General features: G+C 43.7%; 7 non-coding genes across 7 annotated transcripts; 3 read left to right on the top strand and 4 right to left on the bottom strand.

Annotated features, from left to right (window-relative positions):
* Positions 1–169: 169 nt before the first annotated feature.
* Positions 170–242, bottom strand: TRNAF-GAA (transfer RNA phenylalanine (anticodon GAA)). Its single transcript has one exon. It is a non-coding gene; the product is annotated as a tRNA-Phe (tRNA).
* Positions 243–907: 665 nt separating this feature from the next.
* On the top strand, positions 908–979 carry TRNAE-CUC (transfer RNA glutamic acid (anticodon CUC)). Its single transcript has one exon. It is a non-coding gene; the product is annotated as a tRNA-Glu (tRNA).
* Positions 980–3,998: 3,019 nt separating this feature from the next.
* TRNAF-GAA (transfer RNA phenylalanine (anticodon GAA)) lies at positions 3,999–4,072 on the bottom strand. The gene has a single exon. It is a non-coding gene; the product is annotated as a tRNA-Phe (tRNA).
* Positions 4,073–4,737: 665 nt separating this feature from the next.
* On the top strand, positions 4,738–4,809 carry TRNAE-CUC (transfer RNA glutamic acid (anticodon CUC)). The gene has a single exon. It is a non-coding gene; the product is annotated as a tRNA-Glu (tRNA).
* A 3,013-nt stretch (positions 4,810–7,822) lies between these two features.
* TRNAF-GAA (transfer RNA phenylalanine (anticodon GAA)) lies at positions 7,823–7,895 on the bottom strand. The gene has a single exon. It is a non-coding gene; the product is annotated as a tRNA-Phe (tRNA).
* Positions 7,896–8,560: 665 nt separating this feature from the next.
* On the top strand, positions 8,561–8,632 carry TRNAE-CUC (transfer RNA glutamic acid (anticodon CUC)). Its single transcript has one exon. It is a non-coding gene; the product is annotated as a tRNA-Glu (tRNA).
* A 2,915-nt stretch (positions 8,633–11,547) lies between these two features.
* On the bottom strand, positions 11,548–11,620 carry TRNAF-GAA (transfer RNA phenylalanine (anticodon GAA)). Its single transcript has one exon. It is a non-coding gene; the product is annotated as a tRNA-Phe (tRNA).
* Between the last annotated feature and the right edge of the window lie 6,624 nt (positions 11,621–18,244).

Below are 18,244 nucleotides of genomic sequence, written 5' to 3'. Positions count from 1 at the left end.
ATTGTTTTCATACTGTACGTTGCATTCATTCTTTGGTATCTCTTACAAAATGGTTGAACTGAATCAGAAGTCATATGGTGACAAATTGTTATTATTATTATTATTATTATGATTCTAAATAATGTAAAGGTTGCTCAATAAACCGCTGCTGGTATTGACAAAAATCATCTGCCGAAACCCGGGATCGAACCAGGGACCTTTAGATCTTCAGTCTAACGCTCTCCCAACTGAGCTATTTCGGCTATGCATGATTTTTGGACAGGTGTCTGGAGCGGATCTGAAGCACAATGTTAGAGATAGGCCAGATAAGCTTCCTTGAAAAGGTGAATTTTCAGAGAGTCTGGGGGAATACAATATAAGACTTCATGGGAATAAGTGCAAACTGTAAACACTGTAAAATCTGGGGCATCCCTTCAATCTAGTACAATCTAGTATATATTATAATGCTTGAAACACTTTAAAATGTTGAATTTTTCCTTTTCTTGTTCACTGTATTGGCAAACGCAGCAAGGTAAACAAAAGAGAGTATTTGCTACAATCAATAGCACTAACAGGCTTCAGTGAAGTCATCATATCAATCAGTGATCTCATGTAAAAGTAGAATGTCTGGAAGGCCTGGCCCTACTGACTACACACCAAAAAAATTGGAGAATGCGGGCATCGATCCCGCTACCTCTTACATGCAAAGCAAGCGCTCTACCATGTGAGCTAATTCCCCTCTTACATGAAAGTGTGTCAGTGCTGGCTGCTTCACTTTCTGCAGGGCAAATCTGTCTGGGAACTTGCACTGCTGAATCCCAGTTATCAGACACAGCTGAATGTCCAGGGCTGTGGATGATTGGGTGAGAAGGAGAGTTGAATCATCGGAGCCCAGTAAGTAGACCCTTTGTCGCCACACTAGGCATCTTCCCTGGTTGTCTAGTGGTTAGGATTCGGCGCTCTCACCGCCGCGGCCCGGGTTCGATTCCCGGTCAGGGAAAGAAAGCTGATTCTTTTTTTGTTCATATCTTAAGTTACTGTTGACAGAAATGTCATTTTATTTCCCCCCATTGATTTTAGACTTGCGCAAACACATCTCTTGCTAATTCAATTCCGAAAACAGAAAGGATAATGGAAGTGACTGTAAGAATTGTATTCATTGCGCATGTCAATTGAAATATTGCAAGAAGAGAATGCGCTAGTCGGGGAAAGTTATACATACACACCTACATACTTATGAACATAAATTGCTTCAATATCATTTCTTAGCCGACATTTTGGTTTTATTTGAACATTTGTAGTAATTATAATCATACTCAATCAATTTATTATATTATGATGATTTCCAGTCACCAGGACTCAGGACGAGATTGCCACGGCCATTGAGTACCGCCACCTACCCCATCACACAAACACACACACACACACACACACAAAATGTATATTGGTAACAATAATTTAAAAAGGGGAATTAAAATGGCCGAAGTGGGCAATGTATAATTGTGTACAGATCCATAAACCGACCCCTGAGCATGTATATACCTATAAGCATGTACAGTGTTGTTTGTTACAGCGGTTTCCAAATTATTTCCATTTGAAAGATTTCATTTTTTCTGAAATGGAGCAAGCAAATTGTATGAAAATTGAACAAAAGTTACAAAAGAATACATGGATGTTTCGTATCCAGAGTCAGGTGGATGAGATGAGATGGGGACATGTTCATATTGTAACTGTACATTACTAAAAGAAGGCTTTTTTTTCTATACAGATAAGGTGTTTTAAAAAACATGCAATACACACTCACACACACAAATGCAAAACTGTAACTGTTTCATACGCTCATAATATACATTTTCTTTAACTGTGCACGCAATGTCTTGTATATAATGTATACCCTGTTCATGTATGTAACTGTACTTGTAACCATGTACTATTTGTTTTACTCTGTGCCCAGGACATACTTGAAAACGAGAGGTAACTCTCAATGTATTACTTCCTGGTAAAATATTTTATAAATAAATAAAATTCACACTCACACACACAAATGCAAAATGCACACACAAAAGCCAAAAAGATGGTACTGCAAACACTAATTAACACCAAAGGGATGTGCCTATTGCTAAAATATGAGCAGCAGCAGCAGCGGCAGCACCCCTGTTATCTATGGATGGGACTGATACCCCCTGCAGACACAGGCACACACACGCGCACACACGCGCACACACGCGCACACACGCGCACACACGCGCACACACGCGCACACACGCGCACACGCGCACACACGCACAGAGGGGTCTGTAGTGTGACAGGGCACGCCAGCTTCGCCACCAGGCACTCCTTCTTGAATTAAAATAAACCTATCTCCTTACCTCTTTGTGGATGCACCCTCTTTACCAACAAGAGGGACAGGACCAGCTCTCCTCAGCTTCCATTTACCCTTCCTTTCCTCTCTCACTTGAAAACTTTCTACCCCTGAGAGAGTGGGTGGGAGGGAGATAGAGCAAGAAACAGCGCCCCCAAAACCTGTCTCCATTAACAGCAGAAGCAGCACAGGCTTCTGTCCCTCTGCTCCTCTCCTCTCCTCTCACTCCATTCATTTGCATGGGAGGGAGGAGCCTCTCTCTCTCTCTCTCTCTCTCTCTCTCTCTCTCTCTCTCTCTCTCTCTCTCTCTCTCTCTCTCTCTCTCTCCTCTCTCTCTCTCTCTCTCTCTCTCTCTCTCTCTCTCTCTCTCTCTCTCTCTCTCTCTTCACCTAGCAGCCAGTATATGTGATGATGTCACAATGCGTCTCTAACATCACAGACATATGCTGACATCATCACACAGGCTGACTGGCCATTAAGAGACAGAGAGGCAGATAGAGACACACTGACAAATGCATACACTGAAGGCACAGGCAGCATGCAGCTTCTGCACCATAAAAGTACATTTGAATCAAAAAGAATGATGATGTCTTTTAAGTGTGGCTCTATTGAAGTTTTGGGGTGTAAGTGTCAAGACAATCTTGGCAAAAAACGGAGGCATCATTTTCAACCATTTAATCAATATGTGCTTTTAGATGACACTATCCTACATTCTGCATGGATATAATAATAATAATATTATTAAAAATAATATTATTAATAATAATAATAATAGATACCATGGGAAAATAATAGGAGACATAATGGAAATATTATCCAGTTTGTCACCATAAGGGGAATATACATAGCGCTTCACAGCAATAATACAAGTGACAAAACTGGAATATAATAAATATATGGCTAGGGATACAGTATCCTACAGTACATCTGTCATGGATATAATAATAAGAGACATCATGGGAAAATTATAGGAAACATAATGGTAAAAAGCGCTACAGACATAAAAGGAAAGATCCGGAAAAAGAGTTGCTGCTCCCCCGAAGAGCTTACAGTCTAAGTCTATACATAACAAGATACTATGTGTATCCATTTTGTGACCATTTCTGTCATCAGAAAATAGAAACAACATGCAGAACACATCCAACTTTGCTGCCATTTGCTCATTAAATATTTGACCAACACCAGTCTGTGAACTGTTGATGTTTAATGCTATGGTCACAAGCACAGCAGTATCGCCAATAATGCAAGACGGTTTTATGTATGTCTTCTTCGCGCTGAAGCCGGTGTCTCTTGGAGCTCTGGTGGAGGAACTATTCACCTGTCTTGATGTCTCAGAGCTTTCAGAGAGTAAAAAAACCTAGCAATAGTTGTAGTTATTTTGATGCCGCCTCATATAAACAAAATACAGCACACAATCCACTTTGCTTGCTCTCACTTATTGTATCATTTTGCCAATACCTATATGTGCAACACTGATTTTTAATGCTATTGTTTCATACTGTACGTTGCATTCATTCTTTGGTATCTCTTACAAAATGGTTGAACTGAATCAGAAGTCATATGGTGACAAATTGTTATTATTATTATTATTATTATTATGATTCTAAATAATGTAAAGGTTGCTCAATAAACCGCTGCTGGTTTTGACAAAATCATCTGCCGAAACCCGGGATCGAACCAGGGACCTTTAGATCTTCAGTCTAACGCTCTCCCAAACTGAGCTATTTCGGCTATGCATGATTTTTGGACAGGTGTCTGGAGCGGATCTGAAGCACAATGTTAGAGATAGGCCAGATAAGCTTCCTTGAAAAGGTGAATTTTCAGAGAGTCTGGGGGAATACAATATAAGACTTCATGGGAATAAGTGCAAACTGTAAACACTGTAAAATCTGGGGCATCCCTTCAATCTAGTACAATCTAGTATATATTATAATGCTTGAAACACTTTAAAATGTTGAATTTTTCCTTTTCTTGTTCACTGTATTGGCAAACGCAGCAAGGTAAACAAAAGAGAGTATTTGCTACAATCAATAGCACTAACAGGCTTCAGTGAAGTCATCATATCAATCAGTGATCTCATGTAAAAGTAGAATGTCTGGAAGGCCTGGCCCTACTGACTACACACCAAAAAAATTGGAGAATGCGGGCATCGATCCCGCTACCTCTTACATGCAAAGCAAGCGCTCTACCATGTGAGCTAATTCCCCTCTTACATGAAAGTGCGTCAGTGCTGGCTGCTTCACTTTCTGCAGGGCAAATCTGTCTGGGAACTTGCACTGCTGAATCCCAGTTATCAGACACAGCTGAATGTCCAGGGCTGTGGATGATTGGGTGAGAAGGAGAGTTGAATCATCGGAGCCCAGTAAGTAGACCCTTTGTCGCCATACTAGGCATCTTCCCTGGTTGTCTAGTGGTTAGGATTCGGCGCTCTCACCGCCGCGGCCCGGGTTCGATTCCCGGTCAGGGAAAGAAAGCTGATTCTTTTTTTGTTCATATCTTAAGTTACTGTTGACAGAAATGTCATTTTATTTCCCCCCATTGATTTTAGACTTGCGCAAACACATCTCTTGCTAATTCAATTCCGAAAACAGAAAGGATAATGGAAGTGACTGTAAGAATTGTATTCATTGCGCATGTCAATTGAAATATTGCAAGAAGAGAATGCGCTAGTCGGGGAAAGTTATACATACACACCTACATACTTATGAACATAAATTGCTTCAATATCATTTCTTAGCCGACATTTTGGTTTTATTTGAACATTTGTAGTAATTATAATCATACTCAATCAATTTATTATATTATGATGATTTCCAGTCACCAGGACTCAGGACGAGATTGCCACGGCCATTGAGTACCGCCACCTACCCCATCACACAAACACACACACACACACACAAAATGTATATTGGTAACAATAATTTAAAAAGGGGGAATTAAAATGGCCGAAGTGGGCAATGTATAATTGTGTACAGATCCATAAACCGACCCCTGAGCATGTATATACCTATAAGCATGTACAGTGTTGTTTGTTACAGCGGTTTCCAAATTATTTCCATTTGAAAGATTTCATTTTTCTGAAATGGAGCAAGCAAATTGTATGAAAATTGAACAAAAGTTACAAAAGAATACATGGATGTTTCGTATCCAGAGTCAGGTGGATGAGATGAGATGGGGACATGTTCATATTGTAACTGTACATTACTAAAAGAAGGCTTTTTTTTCTATACAGATAAGGTGTTTTAAAAAAACATGCAATACACACTCACACACACAAATGCAAAACTGTAACTGTTTCATACGCTCATAATATACATTTTCTTTAACTGTGCACGCAATGTCTTGTATATAATGTATACCCTGTTCATGTATGTAACTGTACTTGTAACCATGTACTATTTGTTTTACTCTGTGCCCAGGACATACTTGAAAACGAGAGGTAACTCTCAATGTATTACTTCCTGGTAAAATATTTTATAAATAAATAAAATGCACACTCACACACGCAAATGCAAAATGCACACACAAAAGCCAAAAAGATGGTACTGCAAACACTAATTAACACCAAAGGGATGTGCCTATTGCTAAAATATGAGCAGCAGCAGCAGCAGCAGCAGCGGCAGCACCCCTGTTATCTATGGATGGGACTGATACCCCCTGCAGACACAGGCACACACACGCGCACACACGCGCACACACGCGCACCACACGCGCACACACGCGCACACACGTGCACACACGCGCACACACGCACAGAGGGGTCTGTAGTGTGACAGGGCACGCCAGCTTCGCCACCAGGCACTCCTTCTTGAATTAAAATAAACCTATCTCCTTACCTCTTTGTGGATGCACCCTCTTTACCAACAAGAGGGACAGGACCAGCTCTCCTCAGCTTCCATTTCCCCTTCCTTTCCTCTCTCACTTGAAAACTTTCTACCCCTGAGAGAGTGGGTGGGAGGGAGATAGAGCAAGAAACAGCGCCCCAAAACCTGTCCCATTAACAGCAGAAGCAGCACAGGCTTCTGTCCCTCTGCTCCTCTCCTCTCCTCTCCTCTCACTCCATTCATTTGCATGGGAGGGAGGAGCCTCTCTCTCTCTCTCTCTCTCTCTCTCTCTCTCTCTCTCTCTCTCTCTCTCTCTCTCTCTCTCTCTCTCTCTCTCTCTCTCTCTCTCTCTCTCTCTCTCTCTCTCTCTCTCTCTCTCTCTCTCTCTTCACCTAGCAGCCAGTATATGTGATGATGTCACAATGCGTCTCTAACATCACAGACATATGCTGACATCATCACACAGGCTGACTGGCCATTAAGAGACAGAGAGGCAGATAGAGACACACTGACAAATGCATACACTGAAGGCACAGGCAGCATGCAGCTTCTGCACCATAAAAGTACATTTGAATCAAAAAGAATGATGATGTCTTTTAAGTGTGGCTCTATTGAAGTTTTGGGGTGTAAGTGTCAAGACAATCTTGGCAAAAAACGGAGGCATCATTTTCAACCATTTAATCAATATGTGCTTTTAGATGACACTATCCTACATTCTGCATGGATATAATAATAATAATATTATTAAAAATAATATTATTAATAATAATAATAATAGATACCATGGGAAAATAATAGGAGACATAATGGAAATATTATCCAGTTTGTCACCATAAGGGGAATATACATAGCGCTTCACAGCAATAATACAAGTGACAAAACTGGAATATAATAAATATATGGCTAGGGATACAGTATCCTACAGTACATCTGTCATGGATATAATAATAAGAGACATCATGGGAAAATTATAGGAAACATAATGGTAAAAAGCGCTACAGACATAAAAGGAAAGATCCGGAAAAAGAGTTGCTGCTCCCCCGAAGAGCTTACAGTCTAAGTCTATACATAACAAGATACTATGTGTATCCATTTTGTGACCATTTCTGTCATCAGAAAATAGAAACAACATGCAGAACACATCCAACTTTGCTGCCATTTGCTCATTAAATATTTTGACCAACACCAGTCTGTGAACTGTTGATGTTTAATGCTATGGTCACAAGCACAGCAGTATCGCCAATAATGCAAGACGGTTTTATGTATGTCTTCTTCGCGCTGAAGCCGGTGTCTCTTGGAGCTCTGGTGGAGGAACTATTCACCTGTCTTGATGTCTCAGAGCTTTCAGAGAGTAAAAAACCTAGCAATAGTTTAGTTATTTTGATGCCCGCCTCATATAAACAAAATACAGCACACAATCCACTTTGCTTGCTCTCACTTATTGTATCATTTTGCCAATACCTATATGTGCAACACTGATTTTTAATGCTATTGTTTCATACTGTACGTTGCATTCATTCTTTGGTATCTCTTACAAAATGGTTGAACTGAATCAGAAGTCATATGGTGACAAATTGTTATTATTATTATTATTATTATGATTCTAAATAATGTAAAGGTTGCTCAATAAACCGCTGCTGGTATTGACAAAATCATCTGCCGAAACCCGGGATCGAACCAGGGACCTTTAGATCTTCAGTCTAACGCTCTCCCAACTGAGCTATTTCGGCTATGCATGATTTTTGGGCAGGTGTCTGGAGCGGATCTGAAGCACAATGTTAGAGATAGGCCAGATAAGCTTCCTTGAAAAGGTGAATTTTCAGAGAGTCTGGGGGAATACAATATAAGACTTCATGGGAATAAGTGCAAACTGTAAACACTGTAAAATCTGGGGCATCCCTTCAATCTAGTACAATCTAGTATATATTATAATGCTTGAAACACTTTAAAATGTTGAATTTTTCCTTTTCTTGTTCACTGTATTGGCAAACGCAGCAAGGTAAACAAAAGAGAGTATTTGCTACAATCAATAGCACTAACAGGCTTCAGTGAAGTCATCATATCAATCAGTGATCTCATGTAAAAGTAGAATGTCTGGAAGGCCTGGCCCTACTGACTACACACCAAAAAACTTGGAGAATGCGGGCATCGATCCCGCTACCTCTTACATGCAAAGCAAGCGCTCTACCATGTGAGCTAATTCCCCTCTTACATGAAAGTGCGTCAGTGCTGGCTGCTTCACTTTCTGCAGGGCAAATCTGTCTGGGAACTTGCACTGCTGAATCCCAGTTATCAGACACAGCTGAATGTCCAGGGCTGTGGATGATTGGGTGAGAAGGAGAGTTGAATCATCGGAGCCCAGTAAGTAGACCCTTTGTCGCCATACTAGGCATCTTCCCTGGTTGTCTAGTGGTTAGGATTCGGCGCTCTCACCGCCGCGGCCCGGGTTCGATTCCCGGTCAGGGAAAGAAAGCTGATTCTTTTTTTGTTCATATCTTAAGTTACTGTTGACAGAAATGTCATTTTATTTCCCCCCATTGATTTTAGACTTGCGCAAACACATCTCTTGCTAATTCAATTCCGAAAACAGAAAGGATAATGGAAGTGACTGTAAGAATTGTATTCATTGCGCATGTCAATTGAAATATTGCAAGAAGAGAATGCGCTAGTCGGGGAAAGTTATACATACACACCTACATACTTATGAACATAAATTGCTTCAATATCATTTCTTAGCCGACATTTTGGTTTTATTTGAACATTTGTAGTAATTATAATCATACTCAATCAATTTATTATATTATGATGATTTCCAGTCACCAGGACTCAGGACGAGATTGCCACGGCCATTGAGTACCGCCACCTACCCCATCACACAAACACACACACACACACACACACAAAATGTATATTGGTAACAATAATTTAAAAAGGGGGAATTAAAATGGCCGAAGTGGGCAATGTATAATTGTGTACAGATCCATAAACCGACCCCTGAGCATGTATATACCTATAAGCATGTACAGTGTTGTTTGTTACAGCGGTTTCCAAATTATTTCCATTTGAAAGATTTCATTTTTCTGAAATGGAGCAAGCAAATTGTATGAAAATTGAACAAAAGTTACAAAAGAATACATGGATGTTTCGTATCCAGAGTCAGGTGGATGAGATGAGATGGGGACATGTTCATATTGTAACTGTACATTACTAAAAGAAGGCTTTTTTTCTATACAGATAAGGTGTTTTAAAAAAACATGCAATACACACTCACACACACAAATGCAAAACTGTAACTGTTTCATACGCTCATAATATACATTTTCTTTAACTGTGCACGCAATGTCTTGTATATAATGTATACTCTGTTCATGTATGTAACTGTACTTGTAACCATGTACTATTTGTTTTACTCTGTGCCCAGGACATACTTGAAAACGAGAGGTAACTCTCAATGTATTACTTCCTGGTAAAATATTTTATAAATAAATAAAATGCACACTCACACACACAAATGCAAAATGCACACACAAAAGCCAAAAAGATGGTACTGCAAACACTAATTAACACCAAAGGGATGTGCCTATTGCTAAAATATGAGCAGCAGCAGCAGCGGCAGCACCCCTGTTATCTATGGATGGGACTGATACCCCCTGCAGACACAGGCACACACACGCGCACACACGCGCACACACGCGCACACACGCGCACACACGCGCACACACGCACAGAGGGGTCTGTAGTGTGACAGGGCACGCCAGCTTCGCCACCAGGCACTCCTTCTTGAATTAAAATAAACCTATCTCCTTACCTCTTTGTGGATGCACCCTCTTTACCAACAAGAGGGACAGGACCAGCTCTCCTCAGCTTCCATTTACCCTTCCTTTCCTCTCTCACTTGAAAACTTTCTACCCCTGAGAGAGTGGGTGGGAGGGAGATAGAGCAAGAAACAGCGCCCCAAAACCTGTCCCATTAACAGCAGAAGCAGCACAGGCTTCTGTCCCTCTGCTCCTCTCCTCTCACTCCATTCATTTGCATGGGAGGGAGGAGCCTCTCTCTCTCTCTCTCTCTCTCTCTCTCTCTCTCTCTCTCTCTCTCTCTCTCTCTCTCTCTTCACCTAGCAGCCAGTATATGTGATGATGTCACAATGCGTCTCTAACATCACAGACATATGCTGACATCATCACACAGGCTGACTGGCCATTAAGAGACAGAGAGGCAGATAGAGACACACTGACAAATGCATACACTGAAGGCACAGGCAGCATGCAGCTTCTGCACCATAAAAGTACATTTGAATCAAAAAGAATGATGATGTCTTTTAAGTGTGGCTCTATTGAAGTTTTGGGGTGTAAGTGTCAAGACAATCTTGGCAAAAAACGGAGGCATCATTTTCAACCATTTAATCAATATGTGCTTTTAGATGACACTATCCTACATTCTGCATGGATATAATAATAATAATATTATTAAAAATAATATTAATAATAATAATAATAATAATAGATACCATGGGAAAATAATAGGAGACATAATGGAAATATTATCCAGTTTGTCACCATAAGGGGAATATACATAGCGCTTCACAGCAATAATACAAGTGACAAAACTGGAATATAATAAATATATGGCTAGGGATACAGTATCCTACAGTACATCTGTCATGGATATAATAATAAGAGACATCATGGGAAAATTATAGGAAACATAATGGTAAAAAGCGCTACAGACATAAAAGGAAAGATCCGGAAAAAGAGTTGCTGCTCCCCCGAAGAGCTTACAGTCTAAGTCTATACATAACAAGATACTATGTGTATCCATTTTGTGACCATTTCTGTCATCAGAAAATAGAAACAACATGCAGAACACATCCAACTTTGCTGCCATTTGCTCATTAAATATTTTGACCAACACCAGTCTGTGAACTGTTGATGTTTAATGCTATGGTCACAAGCACAGCAGTATCGCCAATAATGCAAGACGGTTTTATGTATGTCTTCTTCGCGCTGAAGCCGGTGTCTCTTGGAGCTCTGGTGGAGGAACTATTCACCTGTCTTGATGTCTCAGAGCTTTCAGAGAGTAAAAAACCTAGCAATAGTTTAGTTATTTTGATGCCCGCCTCATATAAACAAAATACAGCACACAATCCACTTTGCTTGCTCTCACTTATTGTATCATTTTGCCAATACCTATATGTGCAACACTGATTTTTAATGCTATTGTTTCATACTGTACGTTGCATTCATTCTTTGGTATCTCTTACAAAATGGTTGAACTGAATCAGAAGTCATATGGTGACAAATTGTTATTATTATTATTATTATTATGATTCTAAATAATGTAAAGGTTGCTCAATAAACCGCTGCTGGTATTGACAAAATCATCTGCCGAAACCCGGGATCGAACCAGGGACCTTTAGATCTTCAGTCTAACGCTCTCCCAACTGAGCTATTTCGGCTATGCATGATTTTTGGGCAGGTGTCTGGAGCAGATCTGAAGCACAATGTTAGAGATAGGCCAGATAAGCTTCCTTGAAAAGGTGAATTTTCAGAGAGTCTGGGGGAATACAATATAAGACTTCATGGGAATAAGTGCAAACTGTAAACACTGTAAAATCTGGGGCATCCCTTCAATCTAGTACAATCTAGTATATATTATAATGCTTGAAACACTTTAAAATGTTGAATTTTTCCTTTTCTTGTTCACTGTATTGGCAAACGCAGCAAGGTAAACAAAAGAGAGTATTTGCTACAATCAATAGCACTAACAGGCTTCAGTGAAGTCATCATATCAATCAGTGATCTCATGTAAAAGTATGACCAAGGAGGCGCGAGCTTCCCCCCCCCCCCTTTCCTATGAACCCTCTACATAAAGACATACAAATAACAAGAGGACACATATATGGAGGTAAAAGGCCGCGGCTTATTTATTAACACCAATGGGGATAGCGTACCACCTGTCCGCGCCAGAATGCTCAGAGCTGGGCAACGCAAAGGGGGCACCCGGAAGTACGTCCCGGTGACCTGCCCCCTCGCTTCAAACCCCCCGATAACCAGCCCCGAGCCACTTCTGGGGAACAAGCACCTACCCCCCCCCCCAACTGCCGCCGCGACAAAGCAATTGGTCCACTGACCCCTCCATCATAATCTTTTCTTCCTTGTTTCAAATATACTCTTATTTATCTGCAAAATAAAGAAATGTTAACACGGAAAACAAAATTTTTTTTTTTTTTTTTTTTAAACTTAAGTCAAAAGGGATGGGTGGGTGGGAAACAGTTTGAACGCCAAGGAACAAGTGGCAGTTGCTTGTTCCTTGGCTCTATTTGAAAACTAACTGCCCCAACTGCCTTCTCCGATCGCGCACGCGACCAACAGCCTAGCTGGGGGGGGGGGGGGGCCGCACCCCCCGGTCAATAGCTGTAGCCACCCATGCGGGCTAGGCCAGCTCTATGACCAAGGAGGCGCGAGCTTCCCCCCCCCCCCCTTTCCTATGAACCCTCTACATAAAGACATACAAATAACAAGAGGACACATATATGGAGGTAAAAGGCCGCGGCTTATTTATTAACACCAATGGGGATAGCGTACCACCTGTCCGCGCCAGAATGCTCAGAGCTGGGCAACGCAAAGGGGGCACCCGGAAGTACGTCCCGGTGACCTGCCCCCTCGCTTCAAACCCCCCGATAACCAGCCCCGAGCCACTTCTGGGGAACAAGCACCTACCCCCCCCCCCAACTGCCGCCACCAACGGGCCTGTTTAACCCCCTTAAATCAGACCCGTACCGCCATACCCCTTATGACCTCTTCCAATCCTTCCTGTAACTCATTATTAAACATGTCCACCCCGACATCCGACAACTGTACCCCATCTTCCCTAAACCATCCACCCAATTTAAAACTAAACTGCGGGTGACGAATGACCCAACCCCCACATTGAACCACGAAATTCCCCACCTTCCTGTTTAACCTCTTCCTCGTCTTGTTGACTTTCCCCGGGATACGCGCACCTTTCCAAACCAACCTGCATATTATCTCGGACCAAACTAATTGCACCCCTGGCCAAAACGTTAACATGCGCGCCAAATCTAGCTTAATCTGCTGAAATAAATCAATCGACCGCAATTTTGCCACATCATTACCCCCAACATGAATAATGATGATATCCGGTGCCCTCCTACCCCTGGCCCTAGAAATTAACAGCGGAAAAAGCCGTCCCCACCGCATCCCTCTCATCCCCCACCACGTTACCTCCACCTGCTCCATACTCAACCCTAAATTCTTTCCGTAGGGGCGCGAATTCGCCCTCTTCCCCGCCCAGTGTACCATTGAATCTCCCACGATCCAAACTACCACGAAATCTGAGGAGGCAAAAACATGGTGGGAAAAAAGAAAAACAACGGCAAAGTGTTTAATCTAGCGCAACATTCTCCCCTACCAAATCCGGCCTGATGTATGTCCGGTAACTGTCTGACTTCCAGCGCCCAATCCTCCGTATCTTTGCTACCGCGAGACCAACGCGTGCTGCTTCCGTCGCTGCCCCAATGCGAAAAGAATGCGTTCCATACTGCCCCCCTTCTAACCCTTGCTGCTTGAGACACATCCGAAAGACCCGCAAATATTGAAACCTTGACAATGCCCCCCCGTTCTGGTGCACTAACAGTGGACCCCCTTGTTCTGGCCTAATGGCCAAATAATCGTCCAACGCTTTTGCTGGGCACACCACATTTCCAGGCAAGCCCTTCAACAAGATCCACGCTCCCTTTCCTTTCTGATCCGTTTTAGACCTCCGTACCAGCAACCTCACCAAACCTTCTCCTAAACTTACGTCAGCCCGCTGCAAGCCACCCCCTCCTTTCTTGGATACACAAACCAATTCACCTGCTCGCAGAGCTGCAAAAAATGCTATGATGAATGTGACCTTAAAAAGTACTGCCTCAAAACTGGAAGAGCATACCACGTCTGTGGCCCGCAACAAACCTTCCAAAATTACCGGCGTCACTGGTCTTCTGCCATCCCTGCTAGTTATCCCTTTAACCATGCCTGCTAGCACCTTCCTTACCACAAAACACTTGGACACATCAACCCTACCATTCAGCCTAAGGAAGAACGATATACCCGCCATCTTTCTCCCTATGGATCCACCAGCTAAACCCTTTTCCCTCAAACTCATCATGTGACCCAGCAAAATGTCTACCTCCGAGATCTTTTCTCCAGCCAACCTTTCCGCCTCCCGAAATTCTCGCCAAGCAGCCACATAAGCACCCCACGTACCCGGGGCGAGAGACGCCTTGATTAAATCAATCACACCTCCGTTACCAGATCCCACAAGACTGCTGGGCACCGTTCGCCCTGGGTCTCCGCCCCCGGTGCCAACCTCCGAAACAGCTCCATCTGCAAACGTGATAATGCATCAGCAATGTTGTTCTCCACCCCAGGAACATGCCTAGCCTTGAAACCTATATTAAGCTGTAAACACCGTAACACAAAATGCCTCAACAGAACCAACACTGGTGGGGACCGTGAACCAAAATTATTCACAGCCTCCACCACACCCAAGTTGTCGGACCAAAACGTCACCTCCCTGTTAGCAAACTTGTCCCCCCAAAGATGTACAGCCACTAGTAAAGGGAAAAGTTCCAAAAATGTCAGATTCCTGATAAGCTGAGTCCCTCGCCAATGCTCTGGCCATTCCTCCGCACACCAAGCTCCATTAAAATATGCACCAAACCCTACTGACCCAGCCGCATCCGTAAATAGCTGCAGCTCATCGTTCCGCGCTGGACGCCCCCTCCACAACGTCCTTCCGTTGTAACTCTGTAAGAATTCTTGCCACACTGCCAAATCCTTCCGAATATCTGTTGTGACCCGAATGAAATGGTTGGGACGCCTTACCCCCGCTGTAGCTGCTGACAAGCGCCTGGAAAACACCCTTCCCACAGGCATAATGCGAGCTGCAAACACCAGATGGCCCATCAAAACCTGAAACTGTCTTAATGAGGCCTTCCTAAGAAGCATGAAATCCTTTATCATACTCTCCAAAGCAACTAACTTCTCAGGAGGTAACCTATATTCCCTGTTCACTGAATCAATTACTATGCCCAGAAAACTGAGAGTGGTCGTGGGTGCCACTGTTTTTTCATTCGCCAAAGGAACCCCAAATTCGCGCGCCATGGCTGAAAAATGAAAAAGCCACCTTGCGCACAAATCAGACCCCTGCGGACCAACGAAAAGGAAATCATCCAAATAATGTATGATCCCTGCTGCCTGCACCCTTTTGCGGACCACCCACTCCAAAAATGTGCTGAATGTTTCAAAATAAAAACAAGACAATGCACAACCCATAGGTAAACAAAGGTCAACAAAATAACGCCCTTCCAACATACAGCCCAATAAATGAAAACAATCTGGATGTACCGGCAAAAGTCTGAAAGCTGACTTAACGTCTGCCTTCGCCATCAATGCCCCCTGCCCCATCCTTCCCACCAAAGCCGCCGCTTGATCAAAAGTGGCGTAGCTTACGGAGCATAAGTCCCTATCTATCCCATCATTAACTGACGACCCTTTCGGGTAAGACAGATGTTGAATTAACCTGAAAGCCCCCGCCTCCTTTTTCGGAACCACTCCCAACGGTGACACCCTAAGATTTTTCAGTGGCGGGGAAAGGAAAGGACCTGCCATTCTGCCCAACTCAATCTCTTTATCAATTTTTTCTTTTGCCACATCCCCATTCAACCTGACCGACTTCAAATTCCTCTCGCCACCCGATCCCTCCTGATACTCAAAGGGGATCCTGAATCCTTCCTTAAACCCCTCTCGTAATAAGCTAGCTGCCCGTTTATTGGGGTATTTTTCCAGCCAAGGCGCCATTGCCTCTGCTGAAACTGGCGTTCCCGCCTTCCTGAACAGCCTGCTGTCCTGCTCCCCTGAAACCCTTACTGTCTTTCTTAAAGCACTTTGATTTGGGATGCTGACCCCCGCACCCAGCGCAAGTATGTTGGAATCTACAATTCTCAAATTTGCATCTTGACTCGTTGTAACGCCAACATACCCCCGACTGCTTCCCACCTGCACGCCCTCTCCCTGATGTGCGCACCTGAAAATGCTCCCGCCAGACCCCTTTGAGGCTATTTGACCCACGAAAAGACGACCCCCCTCCCCCTGAAATGTGCTCCAAGTACAAATCCACATCCTTACAATTCCATGTAACCACACCTTTATTAGCTTCCATACTCTGCCTAAACTCCACATCATAGGCCCACCATCCCATACCCCCGTGTTTCTGAAACGCTTTTCTAATCGTATCCTGATATTTAAAAAGCGCCGAGCATAACTGCGGATCCTTTTCCCCCGCAACGCCCGCCAAAATCCCAAATGCCTGCGACCAATTACTGAACGTGCGAGGAAAAAGACGCTTTTCAACATCCTCCTTTTTAGCCTCCCCCTTCTTTTCGGATTTAGCTACCGCTTCATTGTAACCCGGAAGCAATGACAAAATCTCAACGTAATCGCCCGCCCAAATCTTTTCCTTTACTTCCTTTGACAAATGCACGCCTAAGGAACGTGATATGGTCGTACATGAGTCCCCATAGGCCGCATCCGGCAGCCTTTTTGAACCTGCCAATGGCCTTCCGAGCCCTGTCCCCTGCCCAGCACCTGAATTCACCACCGGATGCTCACCTAACAAACTAACAACTGCCGTTACATCAGCTCCTTGCCCCGCCACCTGCACCGGCAATGCTGTGGCCGATGCCAACGCCTCTTGCATAACTTTCGGCACTGTGTTAAGGGTACAACCTGCTGTACTCTCCACACCCAAAGACACCTGAGCCAACTCTCCACCCACTGTTCCACGGTTGCTCCCCCCGTCAAGCACTGAATCTGACCCCCCCTGTCGTTCGCTTGACTTGCATGCCTCCACTGCTTGCTTATTGGATAATAACGTTGTCATTGGCAATAAAGCTAACTGAACGCCCTTAACCACCGCACTAATCATTCTTGCCTCGGCATTGCCCGCTAACCCCAACTCCAACACCTGTGGCCCAGGGGAGCTAACAATGCCCGGCAAGGTAACGCCCTTATTTCCCAAACAAGCAACTCTTTTTCGCTTACCCTTCGATGCCCCAGTCCCCGGCGGTGTTTTGACCCGCCTGTCGGGACCTGCCCCAAGACCCTTGTCCTCCAAGCCTCTGACAGCAAGCTCAACCCGAGGCCCGGACCGCTTGCGAGCCGTGGACGACGTACCAGCGCCACGAAGCGAGGTCGACCGCGTCCCGGCCGTTCCAGATTTACCTGTAAATGAGGAAGCAAATATTCAATTATGCTAACCTTTGTTCCTGAATAAACTTTTTTTTTTTTTTTTTTTATATTACCAACCATCCTTTGCCAGTCCTCCTTTCACCAGTAACCGGCTATGTCGAGCATGTCGGCCCCCTCCCAAAATCCCCCTCCTTCTTTTTTTTTTTTTTTTTTTTTTTTTATGGGAGAAAGGGAACACTTGTCCACCTACTGCTCGCCTCCAACCATGCTCTTGTTTTTTTTTTTTTTTTTTTTTTAATAAGGTTGGGACCCATGTCCCACCCCTGTTTTTCCAGGGACCCATGTCCCACCCTTGTTTTTTTTTTTTTTTTTTTTTTTTTTTTTTTTTTTTTTTTGTGGGGACCCATGTCCAACACTTGTTTTTTGTGGGGACCCATGTCCCACACCTGTTTTTGTGGAGACCCATGTCCCACCCCTGTTTTTTCAAGGGGCCCATGTCCCACACCTGTTTTCGTGGGGACCCATGTCCAACACTTGTTTTTGTGGGGACCCATGTCCCACACCTGTTTTTTGTGGGGACCCATGTCCCACACCTGTTTTTGTGGAGACCCATGTCCCGCCCCTGCTTTTTCCAGGGGCCCATGTCCCACACCTGTTTTCGTGGGGACCCATGTCCAAAACTTGTTTTTGTAGGGACCCATGTCCCACACCTGTTCATGTGGGGACCCATCACCCAGGCTCCTCCCAAAAGTCACCCAGCCTTCAACCAAATAGGATGTGATTTCCAAAAACTCCGCCATGACATACCCTTCTGCACCACCAACGCC

Source organism: Ascaphus truei, unplaced genomic scaffold (assembly GCF_040206685.1).
Source record: "Ascaphus truei isolate aAscTru1 unplaced genomic scaffold, aAscTru1.hap1 HAP1_SCAFFOLD_1073, whole genome shotgun sequence".
In the NCBI taxonomy this organism is placed as follows: Eukaryota; Metazoa; Chordata; class Amphibia; order Anura; family Ascaphidae; genus Ascaphus; species Ascaphus truei.
The sequence above is the reverse complement of the archived record's forward strand: the minus strand, read 5'-3'. Positions and strand labels throughout refer to the sequence as shown.